The sequence below is a fragment of the Panulirus ornatus genome, chromosome 12, assembly GCF_036320965.1.
Source record: "Panulirus ornatus isolate Po-2019 chromosome 12, ASM3632096v1, whole genome shotgun sequence".
Lineage (NCBI taxonomy): Eukaryota > Metazoa > Arthropoda > Malacostraca > Decapoda > Palinuridae > Panulirus > Panulirus ornatus.
In genome coordinates, this window is record NC_092235.1 from 1,613,112 (window position 1) to 1,622,917 (window position 9,806).

The 9,806-nt window shown below is 44.0% G+C and overlaps 1 non-coding gene across 1 annotated transcript; it reads right to left on the reverse strand.

Moving 5' to 3' along the window:
- Nucleotides 1-6,712: 6,712 nt before the first annotated feature.
- TRNAK-CUU (transfer RNA lysine (anticodon CUU)) lies at nt 6,713-6,785 on the reverse strand. Its single transcript has one exon. It is a non-coding gene; the product is annotated as a tRNA-Lys (tRNA).
- Nucleotides 6,786-9,806: the final 3,021 nt, after the last annotated feature.

Genomic DNA, 9,806 nt, shown 5'->3' on the forward strand with positions numbered 1-9,806 from the left:
GCCTCACCATAAATTGTCATTATAAAATGGAAAATATGTTATATAGCATAACCTCTGTGTGTGTGTGTGTGTGTGTGTGTGTGTGTGTGTGTGTGAGAGAGAGAGACAGACAGACAGAGAAAGAGCTAACCTGGTGTTAGGATGCCGCCAAACATGTTTGTTTGCAGGGGGACCATCGCTGCAGAAGGTTTTTTCATCACAAAAGATGACGTTCTCCCAAAACTGATGTGGCTTGTCCGCATACTCCAACGCATACTCCACCCTGCTCTCCATGTTTGCCTCACTTAACACAGGTTTTGTTGCTGGTATGCGACCACGTAGCCCCTCAGAGTGATGTCTGTTTCGGACAGTTTGAGGCGTGCACTGCAGACCAAGAGTATCCCGAATGTTGCTAGCGGGCGTGAAGGGGGCAGCAGCAATGACAGCTGCTATGGCCTAGGGAAAGGATGACATATTGCAAATATAACATGTGATGTGGTTATTTACATAACATCAAGTGGTCCAGTATACCTATATATGCAACATCATTACCTGATCATCTTCCGGGGTTGTGCAACGTGGGCGCCCACGCCGATGCCTGTTGTCTGTGTTGCCCAACTCTGCCTGTCGGCGAATCCATCGTGCTACGGTTGACCGGTGAATACCAAGACGTCTCCCAATTTCAGAGTCGCTGTAGCCCTCATTATGAAGCTGTAGAATAGCTTCACGTGTCGCTTGTGAGGTCTCCATGGTAAAATTAGATATACCACAAAAACAACCTTTCGACATTGGCTCGCAGTGAACTATACCCGCGCTGTTTCATTGTTTCAAAAATATATCGCATGTCTCATTACATTTCCTGCATGGACACGAAATGGCGGTGTAAGATAACCTTTATGGACTGCCACGAACCCAGATGTGCTATAGAATAATACAATATCAATAGTAAAACATATTCTTCCCAAATTACACCTATACAATATGAAGCTATTGTGTTTACCTGGCATCACATTGAGGTATGCTGCAGCTACCACATGCGGGGGTTGCCGCATATAGCTGTGTGTGTCTCACAGATATATTACACACACCAATTCAAAAGTAGGGGTTCGTACTGCCTTGTATGATGTAATTTTATTGTTAATGATACAATGCCGCTCTTGTGGCACGTAACTTACATGGGTCTAGCATAGGACTCTGGAAACCTGTGGCTTCCAGGCACGTATACCAACCCTACCGGCATGGTACAACAGGTAGGTCAGTGATCATTACAGACGTCTTCAAACCCCCTCTGCGCGATAGTTTTTTTTGTTGTGTGTACTTGTGTGTATGGTCTTAAGATTTAGGTGACTAAGTATTGGAATTCACTGGCAGGTGTGGTACACATTATCACCGAGCCTGAGTCTCAAAGATCAAGGTCATGGGTTCGAATCTCCAACATTTAGTATGTTTATCCAACTTTATAGTGAAGATTTTAACGATGAATTAGGATTTTGACATCATCTGAAAGTGATGAGTCAAAGATCAGTGATTTTAAGAGTTTAGTAAGATTGTATTGAAGTGGAGAGTGTAGTGGCTGAGGCCAAGGACCAGTGGTGTCCAGAGAGTAGTGAAGATAATGACCATCGTCCTGCCCGATTAGGTCAGGTCAAATGGCACTTAGCGAGGTAGCGAGTTAGAGTCAAGAACAGAGGAAGTATTTTGGGAGCAAGTGAGCGAGTGTGTCAGCAGTTATGATGTAAGAGACCAGGTATTAGTGATTTGTGATTTAAATGCGAAGGTAAGTAATGTGGCAGTGGAGGGTATAACTGAGGTGCATGGAAATGGTGAACAACTTGTGTTGTGTGTGTGTAAAGGACTGGTGATTGGGAATACCTGGTTTGTAAAATGTGACATACACAAATATACGTATGTAAGTAGGAGAGATGGTCAGCGGGCATGACTGTATTACATGTTAATTGAAAGGCGTGTAAAAGAAAGACTTTTGGATGTACATGTGCTGAAAGTGGCAGCTGGTGTGATGTCTGATAACCATCTTGTGGAGACGACAGTGAAGATCTGAAGAGGTTTTCGAAAAAGAGGAAACAATGTCGGGGAGAAGAGGTGGTGAGAGGAAGTGAACTTGGAAAAGAGACTTGTGTGAAGAAATACCAAGAGAGATTGAGTGCCACATACACTCTTACTGTGTAAATATCCCTTTCTATGAGATGACGTAAAGATGTTGATGAACAGAGGAGTTGGGATATGACATGAAAAAGTTAAGAGAATAAATGAAGGAAAGATTGAGATATACAGATGACTGGCGGACCGCCATGATGGTTGTCAATCTAGCCAGCTGGGTTATTATTTATAAGTTGTGTTTAGTTGTAGGTCCAAGTTTGTTGTCAGGATATAATGTTGACTGCCAGTGAGTACCTGGCTGGCGCGGGTGCCACAAGGCTGGGTCAAGTGTAGTGTAAGTGTGGTCTAGGGATGGTGTGTGTACCACTTGTAGATGATGGGCCGCATCATGACCTGCCCGTTATAACATCTTGACCAACACCTGCTGCTGCTACACTTGCAACTCTCCTTTTCTAAGGCCGTTTTTATGCTTCGTGTAACTTTGTCTTTTTTGAATCATTCTAAAGCTATAGCTACAAAAATGTTTCTACTTTGTAGTTTTTGTGAAGATATACTCTGAAAGCACATCGCTGTCGTCTTCCAGGCATTGCCCATCTGATACAATAATTGGTGGCAGGTGACAGTTGATATAGAGTGATTGAGGCCAACGTGACCACGTGGGGTTGTGACTGGTTGAGGCTTGCGTGACCACGTGGGGCTTATGACTGGTTGAGGCCAGCGTGACCACGTGGGGCTTGTGACTGGTTGTGGGTAGCATGACCACGTGGGGTTTGTGACTGGTTGAGGGCAGCGTAATCGCGTTGGGTTGTGACTGGTTGAAACCAGCGTGACCTCGTGGGGTTGTGACTGGTTGAGGCCAGCGTGACCACGTGGGGTTGTGGATGGCTGAGGCCAGCGTGACCACGTGGGGTTGTGGATGGCTGAGGCCAGGGTGACCACGTGGGTTTGTGACTGGTTGAGGCTAGCGTGACCCCGTAGGGTTGTGACTGGTTGAGGCCAGCGTGACCTCGTGGGGTTGTGACTGGTTGAGGCCAGCGTGACCACGTGGGATTGTGACTGGTTGAGGCCAGCGTGACCACGTGGGGTTGTGGATGGCTGAGGCCAGGGTGACCACGTGGGTTTGTGACTGGTTGAGGCTAGCGTGACCCCGTAGGGTTGTGACTGGTTGAGGCCAGCATGACCACGTGGGGTTGTGATTGGTTGAGGACAGCGTGACCACGTGGAGTTGTGACTGGTTGAGGCCAGCGTGACCACGTGGGGTTGTGACTGGTTGAGGCCACCGTGACCACGTGGGGTTGTGACTGGGGTGTTGATGTGTTGTGGTCGGCGTCCACAAGGTCGTTATCTTAGTATTTCAGGAACGGAGGAAGATCCACAGTGGACGTTTTACAAACACAATGTTGAATCATCACAACTTTTACCGAATCTGATTGAAATCAATGAATGAAATATGTCGAATATTAAGAAAAATAAGACAAAAGAAAAGTGATGTTTATTAATTCTTTCATTTTTCTTACGATCATGTGAAATAATTGCCAGATACCCTGTGCAGTGCTAACCCAGCGACCATACTTGACGGTTTTATTGTAGTACGATCCATTTTGGGGATGCCAGAGCCCAGGAAACTTCTCATATTCATCAAGTTAGGTTATCATTTCTCTCTGTCCCCCCACTCCGTGATCAAGATAAAACACATCGGATAACCAGAACAGCGCCAACACCCGTCCTGACTGACCACCAACCAGCTACTGAAACCTTTTGAGCACCAAATTTTATATGGCGCTAGATTCTCTCCCGAAAAGCGCTAAAAAAAGCGTTAAACTTGCTAAAATGACGGCGAAAAAAATGCTCTTCGAATTATTTCTGCTCTTTGACGTGCCAAATGACTAATGACAGGTACGACTGACTGTTTTAACACTAAACTACTCACTATTATCCCAGATCTGCTAATTACCAATCCGCAGTCTCTTCGTCCTCGGTGACCTGGGGTTGTGGTGGTGGTCTATGTGAGGGTCCAGGTTGTGGTTGTGATAACTCGTATCTTTTCAATAACCCAGTGTTTTTCAGTACTTCCTCAGGCAGTTCATAATCATAACAACAGTTTCCATTTCATCTTAGTCCATACTTGATAGTTAGTATTGCATTTAAGCTTTTGATAATCAATTTCGAAGCTTTCACTTCACGATGTTCATATAACTAAAGATTTCCTCCTGTTGCATCCTTGTACGAGGCTGTTTCAGTCCAGAGTGCTAGGGCGCCAGTGTTCTGCTTCCACAATACATGATGAAGCTTCCTCAACTGGAACTCAATGCATGTGAGAAATTTTCGTTATCAGTAAACATCTTTGCTAATTCCAGTATTCCAGGCTTTATGGGTTGCAGATATTCACTTGTACTCAGTGATGACATTGACTGTGACACTTGGACAGTGTCTGGCAAACGTTGACGAAGCTGTTTCACCAACTCCACTACAAACTGTATGTATCTTCCTCGAATATCCTTTTCATCAGGAAGCTTACATTGTGCCATCTACTTTTCAAACTCGTTCGTCAACTAGGTAGTTCTCTACTGAACCTCCTTCATCTAATTTCTGCCTGGGATGAGAACCTTAGAACTTATGGAATCAATAAGTTGAATAAGGTCACTTTGCAGTTTGCTTGGATCCTGTACCTCAGCTTCAAATTTCTCATTTACACACTGAACGTCTCCAAGAATATGCTTCAGGAATATCAGGAAGGCATAGTTTTTCTTGTCACAAAACATCTCATAGAGATTCTGATATGTGTAACACCTTTCATCATTTATTGCCATTTCAATGTGAATCATAAGTTCAACCCACTGCTGCAGTATTATGATAACTGCTGATTCAATTGACAGCCATCGAGTCTGGCTTAGCTGTATAAATTTCATTGGAGCTTGACCATTACTGGCAGAGTGGGAGAACCAATTATAGGTTTCTCTGATGAAATCCAGGTTCCTAGGGAGACACTCTGCTGCAGCATGAGGCAACTAGCTGTAGAGAATGACACACACACACACTTGATCAGGATCAGATGAGGAACTTCTAACTTGAGTGTATCATACACTCCACAGTTAACACCTGTTATCACAGAAGCATTGTCGGGGCTAATTGCAATAAGGTTATGTAACTCCAACCCATTATTTTTCAAGGACTTCTTGATGGCATCACATATCCCATTAGCATTACAGTCAGTCAGCTCAACAAGATCCAAGAAAGTCATTACAATCTTATTCTTACTTTCAGAATAGAACTGGACAGCGATACCCAATAGTTTCGTTACCGTAATGTCATTACTTTCATCAGTTAAGAAGCTAAACTTCTAATTGTCTATCACTTTTTAAGTCTGGTGAAATGCGGGGCAATCACATTGCACACAATTACACTACACTTCCACCTTTTTAACTTGGAATCCTTGCATCTTTTACTGTTTGCAAATCCTGCTTTGCACAGCTTACAGAAATGATCAACAACACGTAATGACAGTTGAGATGACGAACAACACGTAATGAACACCTGAGATGATGAACAACACGTAATGAACAGCTGAGACGATGAACAACACGTAATGTACAATGTTCTGCAGTGAACAGTGACACATTTCCTTCAGTCTCTCGTACGTCATCACTCACTTTTACAAACGGAATTGTGGTTTGTCTTTGAGTACTGAATGACTCTTCAGCTGTCTTGTGTTTAGCTGTGTTGTTGTGTTTTTCAGTGTCACTAAGTCTGGCGGGTGATGGACGATGGCAGTCCTTGCAAATACATTTTGTGTCATCCCTTCTATTTCTCTTAACCACTTTTCATATTTAGGGTCTTTCAACCATTCTGCTCTAAAATGTTGAGGATATTTCTCACTCATTATTGTGTTCGTTAAATGTAATGGTCTGCACACACACACACACACACACACACATAACCAGTGTTACTGTCCATCATGACCCACGGATAGTTCTGTCGCCACCCAGAGTCCGACTGAACCTGAACTGAACGGGGCACTTGAGGAGGAGGAGCCCGTAGAATACACCACAACTGAACCTGTTCGTTTCGATGAAAATGAAATACGTGCAATATTTGTATTACTTTCCTTGTTATCTTAATAGGTTTAGAATAAACTTACTAAATAACATTAACATATTTTGATTGATGTTTGAATTCCTTGATATATTGAAATAACACTAAATTTGGCGCTAAATACGAGATAAAACGCCCGAAAAGGAGCTAAGGTGCTAAATACGAAATTTAGGTGCTAGATCTATCGCCAAAAGCGTTAAGTTCGTAACTCTGCTCAGCACGCACTACTTGCCGAGAAGCAGCGGAAAAAGTTTGGCGCGCTCGGCTCGGTTAAGCAGTACGCGCTGACCCTGATGAATGGCAAAGCTATTTTCTTAGCTGGTGGAAGGTAATTAGGTCTGTGTTACCTGTTGTGCATATGTAATCTTTGGTAATCTCTCTCTTTACCTCTCTTTGTCTGTCTCTCTCTCTTCGCTTAAACTGTTTAAACAGTTCATGGAACCATGGCAGATTGGTTGATTTAGACGGGCGGTGGATGGTATGTTCAGAGGCTGTTTCATGTTACATCATAGAAAACTGTTACCGCCCAACGTGGGGCTCGAACCCACGACCCCGAGATTAAGAGTCTCGTGCTCTACCGACTGAGCTAGCCGGGCTTATATACAACCTTCTTCGTGTGAATATGTGTGTTTAAACGAGGTTAATAACTGCCATCATTAACCCCTAACAACGCTGTATTATTAGCGATAAAGTTCAATAACTCACCTGAGGTCACATGATAGATACATAAGGGGATCCGACCATGACCTTATCAACGTCCTGAGACCCCGGCTGATGTGTCAGGTTAGATAAGAGGCATAACATCCTCTCTGTCTGATGTTGTGAGAGTAAGACACTAATGGTTAGGAGGCAGCAAGTGTGTCTGGGGACACTCTCCTCTCTGTCTGATGTTGTGAGAGTAAGAAACTAATGGTTAGGAGGCAGCAAGTGTGTCTGGAGACACTCTCCTCTCTGTCTGATGTTGTGAGAGTAAGACACTAATGGTTAGGAGGCAGCAAGTGTGTCTGGAGACACTCTCCTCTCTGTCTGATGTTGTGAGAGTAAGACACTAATGGTTAGGAGGCAGCAAGTGTGTCTGGGGACACTCTCCTCTCTGTCTGATGTTTGAGAGTAAGACACTAATGGTTAGGAGGCAGCAAGTGTGTCTGGAGACACTCTCCTCTCTGTCTGATGTTGTGAGAGTAAGACACTAATGGTTAGGAGGCAGCAAGTGTGTCTGGGGACACTCTCCTCTCTGTCTGATGTTGTGAGAGTAAGAAACTAATGGTTAGGAGGCAGCAAGTGTGTCTGGAGACACTCTCCTCTCTGTCTGATGTTGTGAGAGTAAGACACTAATGGTTAGGAGGCAGCAAGTGTGTCTGGAGACACTCTCCTCTCTGTCTGATGTTGTGAGAGTAAGACACTAATGGTTAGGAGGCAGCAAGTGTGTCTGGGGACACTCTCCTCTCTGTCTGATGTTTGAGAGTAAGACACTAATGGTTAGGAGGCAGCAAGTGTGTCTGGAGACACTCTCCTCTCTGTCTGATGTTGTGAGAGTAAGACACTAATGGTTAGGAGGCAGCAAGTGTGTCTGGGGACACTCTCCTCTCTGTCTGATGTTGTGAGAGTAAGAAACTAATGGTTAGGAGGCAGCAAGTGTGTCTGGAGACACTCTCCTCTCTGTCTGATGTTGTGAGAGTAAGACACTAATGGTTAGGAGGCAGCAAGTGTGTCTGGAGACACTCTCCTCTCTGTCTGATGTTGTGAGAGTAAGACACTAATGGTTAGGAGGCAGCAAGTGTGTCTGGAGAAGGGTAGTAGGTAGTGGGGCCAAGCCTGGTGTGTTGATCAAGTAACATATGCAAGATAATGGTTGGTTGGTTGACCGGTTAGTGGTGGTGTAGGCCCATCAACTGCCAGGGTCAATAGACACGTGAACTTCAAGTTACAACTACCATGTCAATAGTCTTTAACTCCTTTAGGTGTTAATGATAATTCCAATTCCACATACACTTATATGATTGGCCCTAGACCGTTACATGAGTACATCATTGATTATATCATAGAACTGGTCTCCCTCGTACCATAATGATTTAAGACCAGTAGGTTTCCCTCGTACCATAATGATTTAAGACCAGTAGGTTTCCCTCGTACCATAATGATTTAACTGGTCAGAAGGCTAACTGGCAGGCCGGGCAGGCCAGGGTTGGAATTGAAGTCTACCTGGAGTCACGTGACTCCAGTTTATATTGTCTTCCGCTGCTTAAAGAGAGACGAAAGACCAGCAGCTACACACTGGGTATATGTCTTTGCTCGCTCTTTATATAGCAACTTATTTTCACATGTTTACAAGTAAATGTTATATCAAAATAAATTCTCAATTACGTTATACATGTCCTACTTGATCAACTTTCATACATATCTGCACCCTGGCCTCCAGGAACATTATTGGCTACACGTATTGTTGTTATGCAATTATCAAACTATTAACATTTGATCATTCTAATAGCAATCCATTGAGAAAATACTGTTATATTACCTATATTCCCTGGTGATCAATGATCGGAGTAACTGGCTGTTTCTGTCTATCATCATTACTCCATTTTCAATATAATGCGTTGTATCAGGTACATACAGTCGCCACAATATTACCCACACATGGAAGATGTCACTGCCTATCCAGCCAAGACGGGAGAGCTATAACCAGGACCCCACACCTGGGAAGGTGTCACCTGGTACGTCCGGTGGTTGGAAGATTTGGCTCGAGTCAAGAAGAAATACCTAACTAAGGCTGTTTACCCAGGCCACCTCCCCTGCCTGCCTGCCCGACCACACCTGGTAAACATAAGTAACAGGTGAAGACACAGACTCTGTACCACCTCACTGGCTACGGTGGCAGCCTTCCTCACTCAGGTAAGAGTCGTCGTGACCGGTGTTGGGAGGAGACCGTCTACTGTTGACCAGCCTTACGTATACAGGAGGTGTCGGGTGGGTGGGTGTCGGGTGGTCAACACACAATGTTCTCGGGATCGTCAGAAGGAGGAGGAGGGTTCCTGGTAGTTAGTGGAGAGTTCAACGTGCCGGAGCTCAGTGCTGTCTGTAGTTGGTCGTGTGTAAAGGCTGGATCATCTTCTGTCATGAGAAACAATGTTTGTAAGTTACTGTATACAATTGTTATCCGTTGCTGAATCATCATGAAACCTGGATACATAATCATGTATTCTGAATATGATCAAATTGATCATCTGTTGTGAGAGTCACCAGGTCTGCGCTTGACATGTCTTACGACAACATGTTCTCAGAAACTATTATTTTCTCTACAGTTATGTTATTGTTATGTTCACCAAGTCTTCTCTTAGCAGTTATGATTTGTGTCAGATAAGCCAAGTCTTCACCTGACAATTTTGTTACTGTTGTTGTTGTTGTTGTTGTTGTTCTTCTTCTTCTTCTTCTTCTTCTTCTTCTTCTTCTTCTTCTATTACGGGTCCTCACTTCTACACAGCCGTTCTCTGATCTTGCCTAACAGGTCATGTCTTGTTTACAGATTCGTCAGGTCCTTGCCTGGCTCGGGTCCTTATCATACGGCCTCTGTAACACGTAAGTATGTTTTATTATCTCTGAATTTACAGCTGTCAACA